Source organism: Antechinus flavipes, chromosome 6, assembly GCF_016432865.1.
Source record: "Antechinus flavipes isolate AdamAnt ecotype Samford, QLD, Australia chromosome 6, AdamAnt_v2, whole genome shotgun sequence".
Lineage (NCBI taxonomy): Eukaryota > Metazoa > Chordata > Mammalia > Dasyuromorphia > Dasyuridae > Antechinus > Antechinus flavipes.
This window is the reverse complement of record NC_067403.1, coordinates 29,326,291-29,344,847: the sequence shown is the minus strand read 5'-3', so window position 1 is coordinate 29,344,847 and position 18,557 is coordinate 29,326,291. Positions and strand designations below refer to the sequence as shown.

The following is an 18,557-nucleotide window of genomic DNA, read 5'->3' as shown; positions in this document are numbered from 1 at the left end:
ACAGTCTAGTCCTACAAATAAAGCGATTGTTTTCTGGGGAAATAAAAAGGCTTGCCCCAAAATACCTCCAGGAACTAAACCAGAAGAACTAGTACAGTAAATCAAGTATTCATTCATTCCTCTCTTGCTGCTATCTCATTCAGGGAATGACATAAACTAAAAAATTCTGACGAATCCCAAACCAGAGAATGATCAAAGTGCTATGAGGTTCATCAGAAATGGGTTTGAGGAGGAACTTTGAACTAGAATTTCCCCCTGAGGGTTCCACATCCTTCCCTCTCATTGTCCTTTCCTGTCCAGGGTCATACACTCTGCCCCATACCCAAAGCTGCTTTTTGGGATGAATTTTTTTAAAAATATATTGTCCTTTGTCTCCATTGCTCCGGACCCATGGATATATTTCAGCATCTTGTCTTGATGCTCTCTTTCTGTCACTTCCACACCCCTAATTTGGGGAAAGGATTATTTCAGTTTTATCTTAGCAACTGCAGTACTAACATAGATATTTAGTTAGTTTGTTCAATTGAATTTGAAAACACATATAGACAGCTATCTAAATACAATATAGGGTTCTTATCACCTCTCTATCACATTAACTGTGTGACCTTAAGCAAGTCCCTGAGCTTCGCAGCCTCAATTTCCTTATTTGTCAAGTGTTGATAAAATCTACCCTCTCTGTTCCCAGGAGGATTTTCTCAGCAGGCTAATTAGCTGTTTTTGATCCCATTTACTCTTATGCTTTTTTTTCTTTTTGATGTGTTATGGGGAATTAATTTAAATGAATCTTACAGCATTTGGATATTGCTTTCAGGGATAGAGATCTATATAAAATATAGAAATGTTCCTACTTGATGTTCTTACCAATGCCATTCCCATCAGTTTACCACAGGGCATCTGTACTAGTGTCATTTTCTCCTGCCGTCACAGACATACCACTAGACCTCACTGTTGACATTTTATTCTCTGCCTGCCTCTTGTGACTACAACCTCTTCTCTATAAATTTCTCTGATGACATCTCTTCAGAGTTCCTTATCTGTTCTGTGTTACAGCTTGCCTATACAAACTGTACTCCTTTTCGTGTCCTATCCATGTGTCATATTTGTTTCCAGTTTTGTGGTGAATGCTGTGTTCCATTTCTCACAGTCATATGAGAATTCTAGTGGAATACTGGAGTGGGATTTAAAATATATGAATCTTGGGTCATTAAAGGACATTAAAGGTTTTCTACTTTGTTCTTCCTGTTTAATTCTGGATCCAAACTCTGGACAATTCTGGATCTGTTAGTGTTGTCTGACCCATATCATAATAGAGAAGTGGTAAAAGTTTTTAGGGTGGAGTCAAAAAAACAGGTAATCCATATTCTTGGTCCACTTGGATTTTTCTGTATAGACAGACCAAACTCTTTTGGATGGTCACAAGTCTACCCTGTCTCTTTATTCACTTAGTGCATTAACAGCTTATTCATAAACATATCTAGGATTATGATGGTAAAGTCACAGTGTGGAGCTAGAATCCTTATTGGTTAAAAAAGGGGCAAGGGGGAAGGAATAAGGAGAATAAGGATTTATATAGTGCCTGCTATATGCACCTTACTATTATTACTTTATTTGATCTCTAATTTCATTTGAAAATAGTCTATTGTAAACATCTTCATAGATTTTTTTCCCCTTCCTTGACTGCCCTTGAGATAGCATTGCATGATAGGGTATCATTCACCAAGGTTTCCTTAAATTGAGTTTTTATCTTCCACTTTCCTCTACTTTATTATACTTTTTCACCATTCTTCTTATTAAAATTTTACAAATATATATTGTAATCTGATGGAGCCTTTCTGCTAAGTGCCATTTAGATTGTTATGATGTGTGATTGGTAATCACTAATACTTTGATTATCAATCAAACATCATAACGGGATTATCAATCACTCATACTTTCAAGATTTTGCTAATTAGTGTTGCTGTGCTTTTTTTATCCATTCTCCAATTTTCATTAACAGTAATTATTTGAATAGAACAAGATTGAACCAGTGGCATGTTGTATTTTGTTCATTTGTTTAATTCTGTATTAATAGGCGTGTTTATGTCAACAGTTTGGTAATGTGGCTGTAGGTAGAAAATTGATTTGTGAATGGCTCTCACATCTGTAAGAAGTCATTTATTCCTTGTTAAATATAAGGCAGCCAAGTGACCCAAAGGGTGGAGCTTCAAACAAGTAAACTGAAAGTATATTTTAATTTAATTGACGCTTAAATGGCAGTTTTTCTCAGGCTGCCTTTTTGCAGGTGTTTAATACGAATATGCAAAAGAGATACATAAGTTGTAAAATGATTTTCCCCGTTGCCATTGGGCGTAGGATAAACCCAGCTCTTCCAATTTCTTTATTTGCTTCTCCAAAGATGAATTGTCCTTCCATTTAGCTACAACTTCCTTCTTATTTTGTGTATCATATCGAGAAGGTAAAATTTGATATATGACTCAGCTCCTCCAATAATCACTGGACTTAGAGAAGCCTTTCTTAATATAACAGCCAAGTTTATGGATGCTCAAAAAATTATGCAACTCTTAGCTCCCTATTTTCTCTTTCTGTCATATCAAATCACTGCAGAATCAGAAAGGGGTAGAAATCTCCTGAGGGTCTTCTTATGTTTATATATGTGTCATGGATAGCCAATTGCAAATAAACCTCTTGTACACTACAGTTGGTTCTTGGAAAGCAAGGTTTGCTTCTGAGACTAGATTGAAAACCTTTACAACTTGTACCTGCAAGAATCCAAACTTACTTCAATGTCATGGTAAGTTTTGAAGAAAGATTTTGTAAAATGAGGTTTTTTTTTTGATCTTTGAAAAATTCTCAAAGACTGAAGCCAGAGAAGAAATAATTGAAGTTTTTTTTACCTTGTTTTAATTCTTGGAATTCAAGCTACAGATGTGCTTTTTGATCAATATTTTTCATATAGTTATTAGGACTACCTAATTTTGATCACCTATGTACTTAAATACATCAACAATATGAAAAGAAGTAATATTAACAAACTGCCTAATTCCAAACATTTCTTTCCTAATTATTTTTTGATCTTTAGCTGAAGGTGAAAAATGAAAACTTTATTTCAAGGGGAGCAGTAGCTGTTTTTCAGTTTTATTTTAAAGACCTTTTCCTCCTCCCCTTCTAGCCTGACCAGTAATTCTGAAGTCATCTTCACAGTGAAGCCTTAGATAAGGAAGCCAACTTATTAATAAGCAGGTGGTTTCCCAGCAGACAAGAAAGCAAAAGAGGAAGAGACAGTGGGAACCAACAGCTTCTGTAGCCAGGAGACAGAGCTGACCTAGCTCCAGGAAGCTTTTGATGTAAACATACTTAATGAAAGCCCCTAGGAGAAAAGAGTGGTAGATCAATTTTTAGGCTATATGCAGAAGATGGTTTTATTATGGTCCAAGCTATTTTTCAAATGTGAGAAAACAACCAGACTTTGTTTTTATTATTTCTTTGTCAGCCATATTGAAATTTGGCTCTACATCATGAGAAACTTTTCCACAGAAAAATGAACACAAATAGAATATAATGTACATTTTTACATAAAAATAAATCCTTGATCATGTTGGACGAGAGAACCACAAATTTCTGTACAAAATGTGTTTCCATTGGTGGTGCTAGTTCCTTTTCTAGTGTGGATTATTTGTGTTTATTGTGAGAACTGCTTAGAGAGTAGAGACATTATAAAAATATGAACTTCCACTCTTTGGTTGCAAAACAGTGGAAATTAAGAATGGTTTTAATCCAACAGTCTTACTAAGCTGGAAATGCTTTCAGAAGCTTTCTTATCATCTTCTTGTTTGCAAATGGTCTGAGTCCTATTTGTTGTTAGTAACAATGGCTCTACGAACAATGACTCTACAAACGCTGCTGTCGGTTGTGAGACTCACCATATTAGCTAGATTTTCATTTCAGTCGCTAAAATGGCTGATTATTTCTCTCAGCCATTTGGCTGGAAATCTCGTGTTCAGCCTCAGGTAGTTCTTAATCAGAAGCAAACACTGGGACACATTAGAAATCTGAAGTGAAGATCAAGATAGAAGTGGGGGACTTTTGAGTATCTGATTTTGAAAAGAATTATAAATATGTTGGATTGAGAGATCTTAATCTCCTGCATCACCACTAAATTTTAGACCAGCTAAAAGATTTTGGGGGGAAACATTCTCTGAAAGGTTAGTATCGTTTTATTCCAGAAACAAAAAGAGACATTGTGGAGTAGTGGAGAAGACACAGGACTTTGAGAAGAATCTTTGAAGAAATTCTAATGAAATACAAATTATTCACACAAGTCCTACCTGTGACCTTAGAAAAATCACTGAGCTTTTCCTTGGCTCAATCCCTTTATTGGATGTTGGACTCAATTTCATTTTCAACCCTAAATCTATTTTTAATCAAATGATATCTCATTGTTGCTCTGTATCTTTAGATTTCATCATTGAAGGAACTCCTGCTAATGTGTAAATGTGTAACTGTAGTTGTCTGGGGCCTGGAGAGATTAAGTGACCTCAGAGATGCTGAGCCTATGTGTTTCCAATATGGCGGCACTAGTTCAAAGGACAGCTTTCCTGACTTCAAGCTGCCTACACCAAATGCCTCTCAGTGTTGGAGGAAAAAATGAAAACCTACTGAAAAGTCTGTACAGACCCTGAGATGTTCATAGTTCTAGAGTACCCATTTCTATGGTGTTAAGACCTAACCAAGGAAGGAAGGATAAAGTGGGGAAGTAGAAGAGGAAATCTAATTGGTCTATTTACCAAAGCTCTAGTTTAGACATGACAAAGTTTGAGGAGCAGTAGCAATTGATATAAGGGAAATTGCCCATTTCAGCTGTAGCGTTTGGGCAAACCTCCAACAGTTTAACTTTGGTTTGGTTCAGATATCATGTCTCAAAACCCCAAATCCCAAGTGACTATCCTTTTCTTAAAAAGATTAAGTTAATTGATTTGGAATGGAAAATGTCATCCACATCCAGAGAAAGAACTATGGAGACTGCCTATGGATTGAAGTATATTATTTTCACTTTTTGTTTGTTTTTTTCTCAGGTTTTTTTTTTCCATTTGGTCTGATTTTTCTTGCAGAATATGACAAATAATGAAGTATGTTTAAAAGAATTGCATGTATTTAACCTATATGAGATTACTTGCTGTCTGGGGAGGGAAGGAAAGGGGGAAAAAATGGATACAATGGCTTATAAAAACAAATGTTGAAAATTAACTTTACAAGTATTTGGAAAATAAAGTACTATTGAAAATTTTAATATAAAATTAAATCCATCGGGAAAAAAAGATGAACTTATGGAATTGCTCTTTAGGACTAATAGGTAGAAATCGCTCCTTAAAATTCTACTTACAATGTTTGCATTCTGGTTATTTCCCAATTTTTGTTTTGTTATGAGAACTTGGGGAAATCATTTAATTTCACTGAGCCTCTTTTTGTCATCTGTAAAAATAGAAATAATAATGCTTGTATTATCTCTACTATAGGATTCTGGTGAGAAAAGTACTCTTTTGATTTTTTTTTTTTTTTTTTTGCCACTTATGTGCAATAGTTACATAGCATCTTGAGATATACAAGGCACTTTACATGTGTTTATTTCATTTGATTGATTCCCACAACAACTCTTTTGAATTAGTGCTGTGATTAGCCCAGTTTACTGATTAGGAAACTGAGGCCAAAAAATTTACCTTGTCTCACCCTGGGTCACAAAGCTAGTGAATTTCTAAGCTTGAATTTGAACTTGGGAATTTGACTCTAAGCCCAACTTTTTATCCCCTATCCCTGTTAAATTTTAATAGTCTTACCTTAAAGTTGTGAGATTTTCAAGACAGAATAAAAGCGAGAAGGAAAGAAAACAAAAATTATTCCTAGCTAATCTGCAAGAGCAATTCAATAAATTCATCCCTTTTCCCATGGACTTTATTTTATTTTTAAATTTTTCAGTGGTATTTTATTTTCCAAATACATGTAAAGTTAGTTCTAATTAATTGAATAATTGTTATTTAGTTGTATTTAAAGAGAGGAGAGAGGCAGCTCTTTGACATTCTGTTATCCTCTTGAGTCACTCCAATGTTGTGGATTCATATTTTTCATTTCTATGACATGATGAGAATGAAATGCTCCAAGTGGATTTTATTGGGCAAACAATTTGTTTAATATCGGCACTCTTGTTGGAAGCCATTTCTAGTTCGTATGTCAAGAGAAATGTTGGGAGGATCTGTTCAGAATTACCTGGATGTGATATACTCATAGTTGGTTTGGCTGTATTGCTTCACCTACTTTAGGATTTATCAAATGAACAGCAGATTGAGTCAAAGAAATAAGTTCAGTAAGTTCAACTCTAAACATTTTTTAAAACACCTACTATGTGGCAGACACTACACTAGACATGATGAGGTGAGAAGCAATCATTGGGGGGGGAGTGGGGGGGGGGGAACCTGACACTAAATAAAGCTTATTAAAGATTTCTAGATTCTTAGCTGCCCATGTTTTTTAATACTCAGTGTGAGTCTACCTGCTGTAGTCATGAACACGTGTATAACTATGGTATCCAGGTGGTGGGTATATAACAAAACAGATGTGTTGCAATATGGTATCAAACTGAAAAAAAGGGGAGAAAACAGCTGTCTCTGACTAGCTAATGGGGTGGGTGTGTGTACATACACACACACACACACACACACACACACACACACACAATTTTGAATGAAATAGAACTGAGAAGGAAATTTTCTTCATTGTGACTATCCACCTGGTTTCCTTGTGAAAGAAAAACACATCATTTTAATGCCCAAGGTGTTTGATTTACAATATGCAATACATTATAGTAGTGTGCTTTTTTTCTTGTCTATAGCAAAAGTTTAAAAAGGAGAAACGGAGACGGCCTTTGAAAAACATTTAATGTGAAGTCTTCATGTTAAAGCATATTTTGCCTTTTTTTTTCCCTGGTTACTAAGCCCAGGAAGTTTCTATTTCTAATACAGTCTTTTGAAAAGATATCCATCTCCTTTATGGTAAATATAATTTGCCTCAGACTCAGAATGGCAATCTGAGAGAATGCATCAAGTCCATTTTGTCAGCAGTTACACTCATCAGAGATCTCAGCTCCTCTACATCACAAATCTCTGCTCCCACATCTCTCCCCCCCTCCCCAAATACCCATGTTCTCCCCGACCCCTGGGTCCCTGGCAAGCCCTTTTCCATTTGGCGCCTGCTGTCCTACCCAGGTTTTTGCATAAAAGGATTAAATTATTCTGTTTCAAGGCTTCCCACCTTCTGCCATTTTTATTGCATAGCTGAATGGAGTCATTCCTTTCATTCATTATGCAGTACAAGTCAAATTATCTCCCTAAGAAGAACAAAAAAATGATAAAGAACAAAGTATAATAAGAGAAAAGGGTGGGAGGGTTTTTTTTTCCCCCCTTGGTGGTTCTTTTTTTTTTTTTAAATCAGGATAAATGTTACACTTGAAACTAAGTTGCCTTCAAACCAACTCCTAATGTTTTCACTTCCTTTTTATTTTCTCACCCAAAACATCCTATAAATAGATATATTGTTAAACATGGCTGTCACCTTTTAAAATGTGTCAACTTTTAAAATACCCTTGCACCAGCTTGCACACCAAAGCAAGAGTTTGCCTTTGGATTAATCACCTGCTATTTGGCATTAGTCAGTTTTTTAAAAAGTAAATAGGATACAGAGAAATCTCGTTGAGCAAGATCTGGTTTTCTTTGTGGTGGCAGATGTACTTCACTTAGTCACAACTGAATTCCAGCGGTAAAATGAGCGTGATAATCTTAACAACTGGAAGGTCACGTCTAAAATGGAAGCGAATGTATCATTTGTAATTCAAGGCCTTTGGTTTCGGAGCAGGGACTGTGGCATTCTATTTCATAAGCAGACCTGTGATAATCCTTACATGATAATATTGTAAAGTATATACCCACGTAATATGTAATGAACCCACACTACTTGTTAGAATCTTGGGATTAGTATGCATGTGGCTTGACATTCACATAATTACAAGTTTGTTCCTAATAGGAACTTGAGAGTTGACTGATGTTATGTGGTAGAAAGAGCATTGAGATAGGAATAAGAAACCCAGGAGTCGAGGCTTGACTTTGCTACTTAATGCTTATTTAACCTTGGATCAAGGTACTTCTGGAGGCTTTCCTTTTCCTCTGTAAAATGTGAGCAATGGAGTAAATGATTTCTGACATTGCCCTAATCTCAAAATCCTATGAATTTGTTTAGTGTCATAGCGAGGAAGCCATTTAATGCATCCTTTTATTGTCAGAATGAAGGGTAGATTTGATTAAAATAGAAAATGGTAATCTATAAAACACTACGTAAATGTCATTATGATCTGGTCTCCAGATAACACTCATTCAAAGGTTTCAAATAGTATTTTAGCTAAGACCGGAAGCAAAATCTGCCTCTCATAGACACATCCATCGAATGATGGTTTCACCTAAATCTTCTGTCTTTTATTTCTCTCTACAAGTATCCCTTAGTGATCTGAAAGAGGGAGGATAGTGTAAGGCACAGAGCACTGGGTACCAGTCAAGAAACCTGTATTTGGATTCTGCCTCGGGAACAAATGGTCTCTGGGTCAACATTCATAGACCACATGCTTCAGAACCTCATTTTTTTTTCATCTACAAAATTCCTTAGTCCCATGTCCTCCTAGACCTTTTTCCTTTTAAAATGAAAGAAAATGTATCCCTTCTCCTTTCTATGTATTGCCACTCTTCGCTCTCTCCTCCATGATTTTGTAATAGAGTAAGGGCTCTTAACTTAGGGTCCTTTATCATTGTTATTCAGAAGTTTTCAGTCTTGTCCAATTCCCTGTGAACTCATTTGGGGTTTCCTATCAAATATATTAGAGCAGTTTATCTTCTTCAGTTCATTTAATAGAGAAACTGCCCTGATAGTAGGAAGACCTGAGTTCAAATCTGGTCTCAGACACTTCCTAGCTGTGTGATTCGGGGTAAGTCACTTAACCCCAATTGCCTCAGCAAACAATAAAAATAAGGAAACTGAGGCAAACAGGATTAAGGGACTTCTCTAGCATCACACAGCTAGTACATATCTGAGGCTACCTTTGAATTCAGGCCTTCCTGACTCCAGACCTGGCCCATTTAGTCACTGGGCCGCCTAGTGGCCTTTCTTTTTAAAAAAAAAAATCTTTTGCTTAAGTATATGTCATTGCAAATGGTTTCTTTTGAAATCTTATGTATTTCATTTTATGCATTTAGAAAGAGGTCCTTAGATTTCACCAGATTATGATGCATCTGTCTTTTAGAAATGGTCAAGAATGTCTTCTTTAGAATTGGCTACCTACATAACAGAATTTTCAACTCAGTTTAAAATGTAACTGTTCGGGTGTTTTTTTTTACTTTTTTACATTACATATTGCAGGTTATTTACACATTTTACCATATTTCACATTTTGGGGGGGTTTTCCTCTTTAAATAAAATCTTTATTATAAACAGTAAATATCAACAAATGAACATTTCAATATTCAAAGAACAGAAAATGATGGTTGTGAAACTGTGAACTTCTTTTACAATTTTAAGTGGTTATATTTAACAGTAACAAATCACTTTTTGTTTCTCCTTTTAAATTTCTTTTTGTTCTCCTTGTTTGTTTTTGCAAATGCTTCATTTATACTCTTCCTTTATTCTTTGGTTTTCTCTTTCATAGTGCAGACACACAGCCTGTTGAATCATACATTGATCTAGCACTGAATTGGCTTGAGAAGGTCTTTACAAAGATGTTCAAATTCTACTGACCCTCAGCTCAGTTTGATTTGTTGTGGATTGTGCTTTGGTCTTTGAGAAAAAGACCTTATTGAATTCTGTACTGTCAATTTATGTATTTCTTAGTTTTTAGCTCTTCAATTTTCTTATAAGCTCAGCAGTTAATGTCCCGCCTGCCTTATTATTCAACAAACATCATTCAAGAATTATATTCATAGTTTTAAATAAATCAGTTAAAGAAAAGCTTTGTAAATTATGGATTATGACTCCATATGGGATCACATAACTGAATGTGCAGGTCATAAAATTATGATTTATTATCAGTAAATGTTTGATTTGCAAGTTGCAAGTGGAAAAGTTTTTAAAGCCCTGACTTAAAGGATAGGAGTTGAAATTCAGCCAGTTCTGGTATTTTCTATCTGTGAGATGCATAAAGCCTCTCTAGGTTTTTGATTCTTTATAAAATGAAAGGGTTAAATCTCTAAGATATCTTCCCATTCTGAATCTTATGGTTTTATATATATCTTTTTCTCTTTTGTTGATTCCTACTGTTTCCCCTGCCCCATAAAAGGGAACTATTATTAATATTACTGAGTACTAAGCACAGCCTTTCAAGTAATAGTACAGTCAGGATCTCTGAGACCCTTTGATATTAATAAATGGGGAAAATAGGATTGACAAAAATATACATGACCTTTCATCCTTTTCACTCTGAATACACACCATCTGCCTCCTGGTTAGGGATCTTTAGGAATCTGTCTAGCCTGTTTGTTACTTTTTCACTTATATGCTGCAGAAATTAGAATTTTGAAAAAGTCCAAAACCCTCACTTACTTTCATGGCTGTAAGTCCGTCCTTGTATTGATCTAAATTTAAGGCTATACTTATTGTAGTTCTTCAGACCATACGCTCCTTTTGCAAGCACTAGGAATGAGTTCTCACTTGTATATTAACTGAGGGACTTGCAGTTGTTCATTTGTACATCTTTTCTGGGAGAAAATTCCCTGGACTTGAATCTGAAGAATTGCATTCAAATGCCAGCACAAACACTCCATCACTGGGCGATATTCGACCTCAGTTTTCATCTGTTAAATGGTTAATGATATTTGTGCTACCTAGCCAATAGTTTTGTCCTTCCCTGATTTTACAATGTGATGCTGTAGTAGTGATCCCATGTTTTGGCAGACTAATAAAAATGGACTTAGCAGTTTTTGAAAGAATGAGCTATTTAAATTTTTGTATGGAGGCAATGTGGACTACTAGCCTTGGAAATCCTTGTTAAAATCCTGCCACCAAAAAATAGCGGATGTGTGACCTACCTCATCTCGAGTAAAGCCAAATAATAGTAGCACCAGAATTAACAGTGTTATCCTGGGGATCCCTTGAGATAAATACAGAATAAATGGATAGAATAGATAGATGGATAGACAGAGGGGTGGGTGGGTGAGCGTGTGTGTGTTGTGTGTGCAGGTGCAAAGTGCTTTGTATTTATATTTACATATAAATATAACGTATATAAATTTGATATTTATATAGTGCTTAGGAAACTATGTACATGTATTATTGTTATTATTATTATTACCCTTGAAAATCTCTTTTGCCCTTGAATCCTGCTATTTAGGGACAGATAGCCCTTCATCTCTGTTGAGGTAAGCCAGTTTGTATGTTTAGAATCAGTAGGGGAGATAACAAGGCAAAATCCCTCATTTTTCAGATATGTGTTTAAAAAAATAATCACACCCAGGAATTTTGATTCACTTGATTTCACATTTGTTTATCGGTCATTGGGAACTTGTTGAAATGTGTAACACATTCTGTACAGCCAGAGAGTTTGAGTCATTTTGTTATCGAATTATTTTCAAATTAGGACTGCCAGAAAGTAGGAGTTTTAAAAAAAATCCTAAAATATTATTATGTATTAGAGGGCCTAGACCGATATGCCTTGAGCTTCTAACAACCTCTGGGAAAGCAGATTTGGTTCTTATCCTCCTCCAGAGAACATCATTTCCAATGTTCTTTGTCCCATAGGTGGTACTTTTAGAACAGAATTAATTTCCCAGCATGTGTTTTGAACCAGGTTCTATTCAGAAAAGATAGATCTTTTAGTTACTTGTTTTGGTATTAAGCTCTTTATTTTAATCCTTCTTGCCTCCATTTTGAGCTGTGCTCTTTTTATACTTTGGAACCCTAAGGCAATAAAAATGACCCAGTGCCAAAGGCCTGCCTTTTTGTGGGAGTGTTCTCTTAGCTGTTTATTCTAATGGGCGGTGTCGGCTTGGCACAGGGCATTAAGATAAATGGGCAAAGTTAGGTCTGCAGGGGTTGTTCTTGGCTACTTTTATTGCTTTGTGGCAGTGTTGGTGGCATAAAATAATTCTTTTTTCTGTATACAACCCCATTATTCTCAATGTCATGATCACAGATTTAGAAGGATTTGGGGTTTTTAGAAATATAGTCCTACTGTGGGAACTAAGGATGATTTTTGTTTGCTTGGTTTTTATTTTCTTTCTCTTTTTTTCTGATTTCATTTGATTTTTCTTGTACAGCAGGATAATTGCATAAATATGTATGCATATGTTGGATTTAAGATGTTTCTACCATGTTAATAATGTTACCGAGTTTTATTGGACTGCTTGCTATCTAGAGGAGGGGGTGTGGGAAGGGGGGGAATTTGGAACATAAGGTTTTGCAAGGGTTAATATTGAAGAATTATCCATGTATATGCTTTGAAAAATAAAAAGCTTTGATTAAAAAAAGAAGAAGAAGAAAATTTTAAAATAAGAAATGCAGTCTTAGTTGTTTAAAAATGAAGTGGTGTCTCAATGCCTCTTTCTAGAAGGTAGTAATCTGAACTCTGTGCCACACTCCCTAAAGAAATCAGAATATTGGGGGGGGGGGTGTTTGTTTCGTTTTTAGTGATGTTAGGTCTTCAGTTTTGTAAACAACAGTCTTAGTGAATTGTACAGGTATCAGAAAAACACTGACATGTCATAGTATTTGCTACAGAATGTCAAAGCAGGGGGCTAACTAAAATAAAAATAGAATTGTGTCTCTTTAAAAAAAAAAGCTTTTTATTTTTCAAAATACATACAAAGATATAGTTTTCAATATTCACTCTTGCAAAACTTTGTGTTGCAGTTTTTTGTCCCTCTTCCTGGACAGCAAATCATCCAATATAGTTAAAACACACGGCAATAGAATTGTCTCTTGCCAACGTATATGACATACTTACACTAAGAAGAATAGAAATCAATTGAGTCAAGGTCGGTATTTCCAGGTTAATATGCCCCCTTAGGCTTTGTCAATGAACAAATCAGAAAGTATCCCTGAGAAACCCAGATTTTTCCAAGAAATAAAAACTAGTAACTATGTAGTCTCTGTACTATGTATGGTACATTTGAATAATACCTGAACAAGCCACTACCCTATGTTCAGACTATGTAAAAAGAGGCAAATATTAAGAATTTTTCCAGTGTCACATGTCCTTCTAAAATGCTGTTAAAGTTGAAGTTTTATAATCAAAAGTAAATGACAAACCAGTTCAAATTAGAAAGCTGGTTTTCAAATATAAACTAACTCCCTTCAATTGTTTTAATAAAGCAAACCTTAACTGGAACTTAAATAAAAGAAAAAAAATCTGGCTGCCTTTTCAAGATAGTTGTTTGACTTCCAAGAACATTAATATTTTTGTATTTCTATGACATGATGAGAATGAAATGCTCCAAGTGGATTTTATTTGTCAGATAATTGGTTTAATATCAGCAGCCTTGTGGGAAGCCATTTCTAGTTCATGTATCAAGAGACGTGTTGAGAGGATCTGTTCAGAGTTGCCTGGGTATGATATACCCATAATTAATTTGAATCTGTTGCTTCATCTACTCTAGAGTTTATCAAATGAATAGCAGGCTGAGTCATGGAGATAAGTTCAGCCAGTTCAATTCAACACGTTTGTGTAAAAGCACTACTATGTAGCTTGTACTGCATATACTCACAAATAAAAATCAAGTAGCTTCCCTGTTCTTTGTAGAATCAGTCAGAATGATATTTCCTAATAAATTTTCATTGAAATCTTTTGTTTTTACATCTATAATCTGCAAAGTAATCATCTATTTTTCCCCTCCCAAAGAAGTTATTTTTTTTAAGGTGAAAAATAATGTGGCAAAATTTACTAAAACATCTGAAAAATATCTTTAAATTTTCTATCTCTAGGACTCCACAATCATAATTATGTCTTACCTATCAATAAGGCACGGTCATCCTATGTCTTAGGGCTAAACGTGGCCATACTTTCACAGTGTTTAACTATTCCTATATACCGTTACAATAACTTAGGGGTTTTTTCATCATTTTTTCATACTATTATTATAAATTATTATAAATAAGTTATTGTGTTATATATTTCTGATATTATTAATAGTTTGGACATCTTTTTGAGAACTATTTCTTCATATTTCTTTGACCACTTATGGGGGAATGCTTTTGATCATGTGTATATATTTAGTGCTTAGCATCTATACAGCATTTGGCGCTTAGGAGGTACTTAATAAATGTTTATTGATCAATAAATCTCATTTACCAAATCCTTACTAGAGATAGTAGATATGAAGCATTTCAATTTCACTTAATCCAGTTTAACTCTGCCATCTTTTGTCATTGGAAAATTGATTTTAATATGTACAGATACTTTTATAAGACTGGTTACTATGCCAGAAAGCATGTCTGCCGATTCAGAAACCTACCAGGGTGCCATCATTCTTATATTCAATATTCAATAAAATATTTATTAATGCCTTGTCCTATGTACACTGGAGGTTCCAAATGAACTGGAAAAAATTAATCTCCATGAGAGCATTCCCAGAATTCCCAGGGATTTGTACACATAGTAAACAACAAATAAATATTTGTCAGAAAAAAAATTTTTTTTTACTATTGACATGGTTCCGACTCTTGTGGAGTTTACAACTCTTAATCATCAACAACTGTGTGCAGGTTCTGGGGATATAAATATAGAGAATGAAACCGTCCCTTCTCTCAAGGAGTTTACATTCTAATGGGGGAGAAAATTGTTCAGTCATTCTACTTATATCTGACCAACCCTTCTCCTTTTGTCTTCAGCCTTTTCCACCTGCTAATAGCCCAACTTCTTTCTGGTCTTCTGGTCTGCATACTTTGGCTCTGGCTGGCTGTTTTCTGTGTTTAAAATGAATTTCCTCCTCACAGAATCTCCCTTTGTCCAAGATAGAACTCAAGCACCATCTCCACCACTAAGCCTTTCGTGATTCCTATTTATTCTATAAATTCTGTAAATTCACCAAAGCCTGAAATCAGGGAGATCTGAATCGACTCTAGCCTCTAACTGTCTGACTATGGGCAAAGTCATTTAACTTGGTGGGACCAGAAGGGAATGACAGAGGATTAGCTGGGTAGAGGTAACAAGAAACAGGAGCTTGGACAGAGATCCTGGAGGATGGAAAAGGCTGGTTGTGTTGTGGTCCTTGGGTGCATTGACTAAGCAATAACAACAATAGGAATTAACAGGTGAAGAACTAGATAGGAAGGAATAAAGGGAGGTTTATGGGGCTGAATTGAAAGGACTTGAAAAATAATTTCATACAAATATTTATTAAGTATTTACTAGATACAAGTCTCCTAAGGAATAAATGTTCACTAGAATGAATTAAACCAATGTCATTCTTAGACAAGGGAGAGGAATACTATTCAGGTTTCATACATGGAAGACCAAGTAATATGGCAGCCGGGTTGACATAATTAGTGAAGTTGGAAGGAAGGAGGAGCATGTTTACCTTGTACATGAGTACAGATAAGACTGATTAGCTGGTTCTAAATCTCAAAGTCTATGACACATGTTTAATTAAATTGTGCGATCCAGAATTTTTTCACCGATGTGCCAGATCCAAGATCGAAGAGCTCTCTTAGGGGTATTTTAGGGTTCTGTCCACCTCTAAGTAGAAAAACAGATGCATTTCAGTTCTGTACTCAGCTTCATTCCAAATGGTTTCCAGTGGTGACATTTTAGTTCCTCTTTTTGAGGATGAATTCCATCTCCTGACCTTGTTGTAGAAATGTGAGTTCTTACTGGCCAACAGTAGTACAGTGTGTGCCGTGTGTCAGAGTACAGTGGTTAAAAAGAGTAAATGGTTTCCCTCAGAAAGCTTTGCAGGAGGAACTTGTTCTCTTCAGTCATTTTCAGTTATGTCTGCCTCTTCGTTAACCCCATTTGAGGTTTTCTTGGTAGACACGTAGGACTGGTTTGCCATTTCCTTCTCTAGCTCATGTTAGAGATGAATTGAGGCAGACAGGGTTAAGTTACTTGGTCAAGGTCATACAGCTAATAAGTGTCTGAGATCTGATTTGAACTTAGAAAGACAAATCTCCCTTACTCAAGGTAGCAGCAGTTCTTTCTCTGAATGCAGATACTACCTTTTTTTATGTCCTTTATGGTTATTTTGGATATTTATAATGCTGAAAATGACTTTATTTGCTCATAGTTATTCTTAAAAACAATATTGCTGTTATTATATGCAACATTCTCTCGGTTCTGCTCATTTTACTATTTTTCTAAGATCATTGAGCTCATCATTTCTTCAGCACAATACTATTCCATCTCAATCATAATACCACAATTTGTTCTTCCATCCCCCAATTATATTTTAAAGCATTCCATATAATTATTACATAACATTAGCTCTGGTTAAACTTTCAATTGTGTTTTCTCTTGTTCTTGAGGCCACATAAGCAGTGAATAGAATTCTAGATTAAATAAACTAAGTCCTGTTTTCAAATCCAACTAATCACTAGCTATGTGATCTTAGGTAAGGCATTTAACCTTGCTGCATCTGATCTATAAAAAAGGAGATAATACTTAATAATGTTGTATAAACCTCAAAAAAGGAAATGTATATAAAAACCTTGCAATGTTTTAAATGCTTTATAATTTTATTATTTATATATATAGCTATTATTTCTCGGTTCCACTAGACTCAAATGTTACCCCACTTCTCCACCCTCCTTGTAATAAAGAAATACAGCAAATCAAAAGAAACCAACATATTTTCCTGAGAGACAGCAGATGTCCCTTTCCACACTTAAGACAGCTACCTCTCTACTTAGGAGAAAGATGTACCATCGCCAGGCCTCTAGAATAAGATTGGTTATTATATCAATCTGAGTGCTAGTATATTTCAATATTGTTTTCTTGTACGTTATTACATTTAAATTTTTTTAATAATTTGAAATAATATATGGTATAATTTAGTAATATTTAAATTCTTATGATTATGTTCTTGTTTCTGTTTTCATTCACTCTACATTATTTCATACCTGTCCTGTAAGTTTCCTTAAATTTCCATAGTCTTTAAGCATCTCAGTATCCTGTTATTTTTATAAACCACAGTTTACCCCACCATCACTCAAGTCAATTGCTTCCATTTTTTTTCCAGCTTTTTTCTTATACAAAGAGTGCTGCCATGAATATTTCTGATCTTGACCCTTTTTTAAAAGTATATTCTCAAGAGGAATTACTAGGTTAAGTTAATATACACTTATTGCATATTTATTATGTGCCAGGCACTGTGCTCAGCTCTAAGGAAACAGTTCAATTCATTCAAGAGCTAATGAGGTCTTCTTATTCTAATGAAGAACATGTAAATTACTATATACAAACAAGCTATATACAGGAAAAACTGGAATTATTTAACAGAGGGAAGATATTAGAATAAGGAGGATTGGGAAGCACTTTGGGTTAGGGTTAGGTGAGGTTTTAGTTGGGACTTGAATGAACCAGTAAAACCAGAGTCAGAGCTGGGGAAGGAGGCCATTCCTAGCATAGGAGACAAATGTTAACAGTACCTGGACTTGGGAAATGGAAGTCTTGTTTGAGAAACTGCAAGGAAAAAATCTAGTGCTACTAAATCAAAGAACAGATTGGGAGTTGGGTGTAAGAAAACTAGAAAGGTGGAAGCTAGGAGGAAGTTATGAAGGTATTAATGTTCTTGTCTTCTCCCAGACCTTCTAATACTATTTCCTTTTTAAAATTATTTTTGTTAGCTTGATAAGTGTGAAAGCAAACCTCAAGGCTATTCTAATTTGTATTACTCTTATTAATAATGGGCAGCATCTTTTTACATAGTTATTGATCAGTTACATTTTTTCTCCTGTTTGCTTGTGTCATGTGGCCACTTCTTTCTTCTTCCATCTTTACAGTGAAAACATTTGTGTTCCAAAGAAATATCAGAATATGATTTTTTTTTTAATTAGTCCAAGCTACTGCTTGCCATCTAGGGGAGGGGGTAGAGGGAGGGAAGGGAAAAATTGGAACAGAAGTGAGTGCAAGGGATAATGTTGTAAAAAAAAATTACCCTGGCATGGATTCTGTCAATGAAATGTTATTATAAAATAAAATTAAAATTAAAATTAAAAAAAAACTAAAAAAAAAAAATTAGTCCAAGCTGGCAATACTTTATTAGAATTGTTTTTTGCCTTTGCAAGAGGAATATTGCCGCTTGATATTTATATACATATTGATTATTTGACCCTAGGCAAATCACTAAATATATCTATCTACCAATAAACTCATAAAACATAAGTTACAGAGAAGAAGCCAACCCTTATTGATAGTGGAAGTTCTGGAGCTCCCTACACATCAAGGAACTACTAACTAGCATTTGGGAGAGGAAACAGCATTTGGAATAGTTAATGTTCTGTTTTAGACTTGTTAGAAGAGATTTTTTTTTAAGTTATTTCAAGTG

General features: G+C 35.0%; 1 protein-coding gene across 7 annotated transcripts in view; it reads left to right on the top strand.

The window, feature by feature from the left end:
• Positions 1-18,557, top strand: part of RBM47 (RNA binding motif protein 47) — a 139,986-nt gene that overhangs the window by 110,192 nt on the left and 11,237 nt on the right. The window lies entirely within an intron of this gene.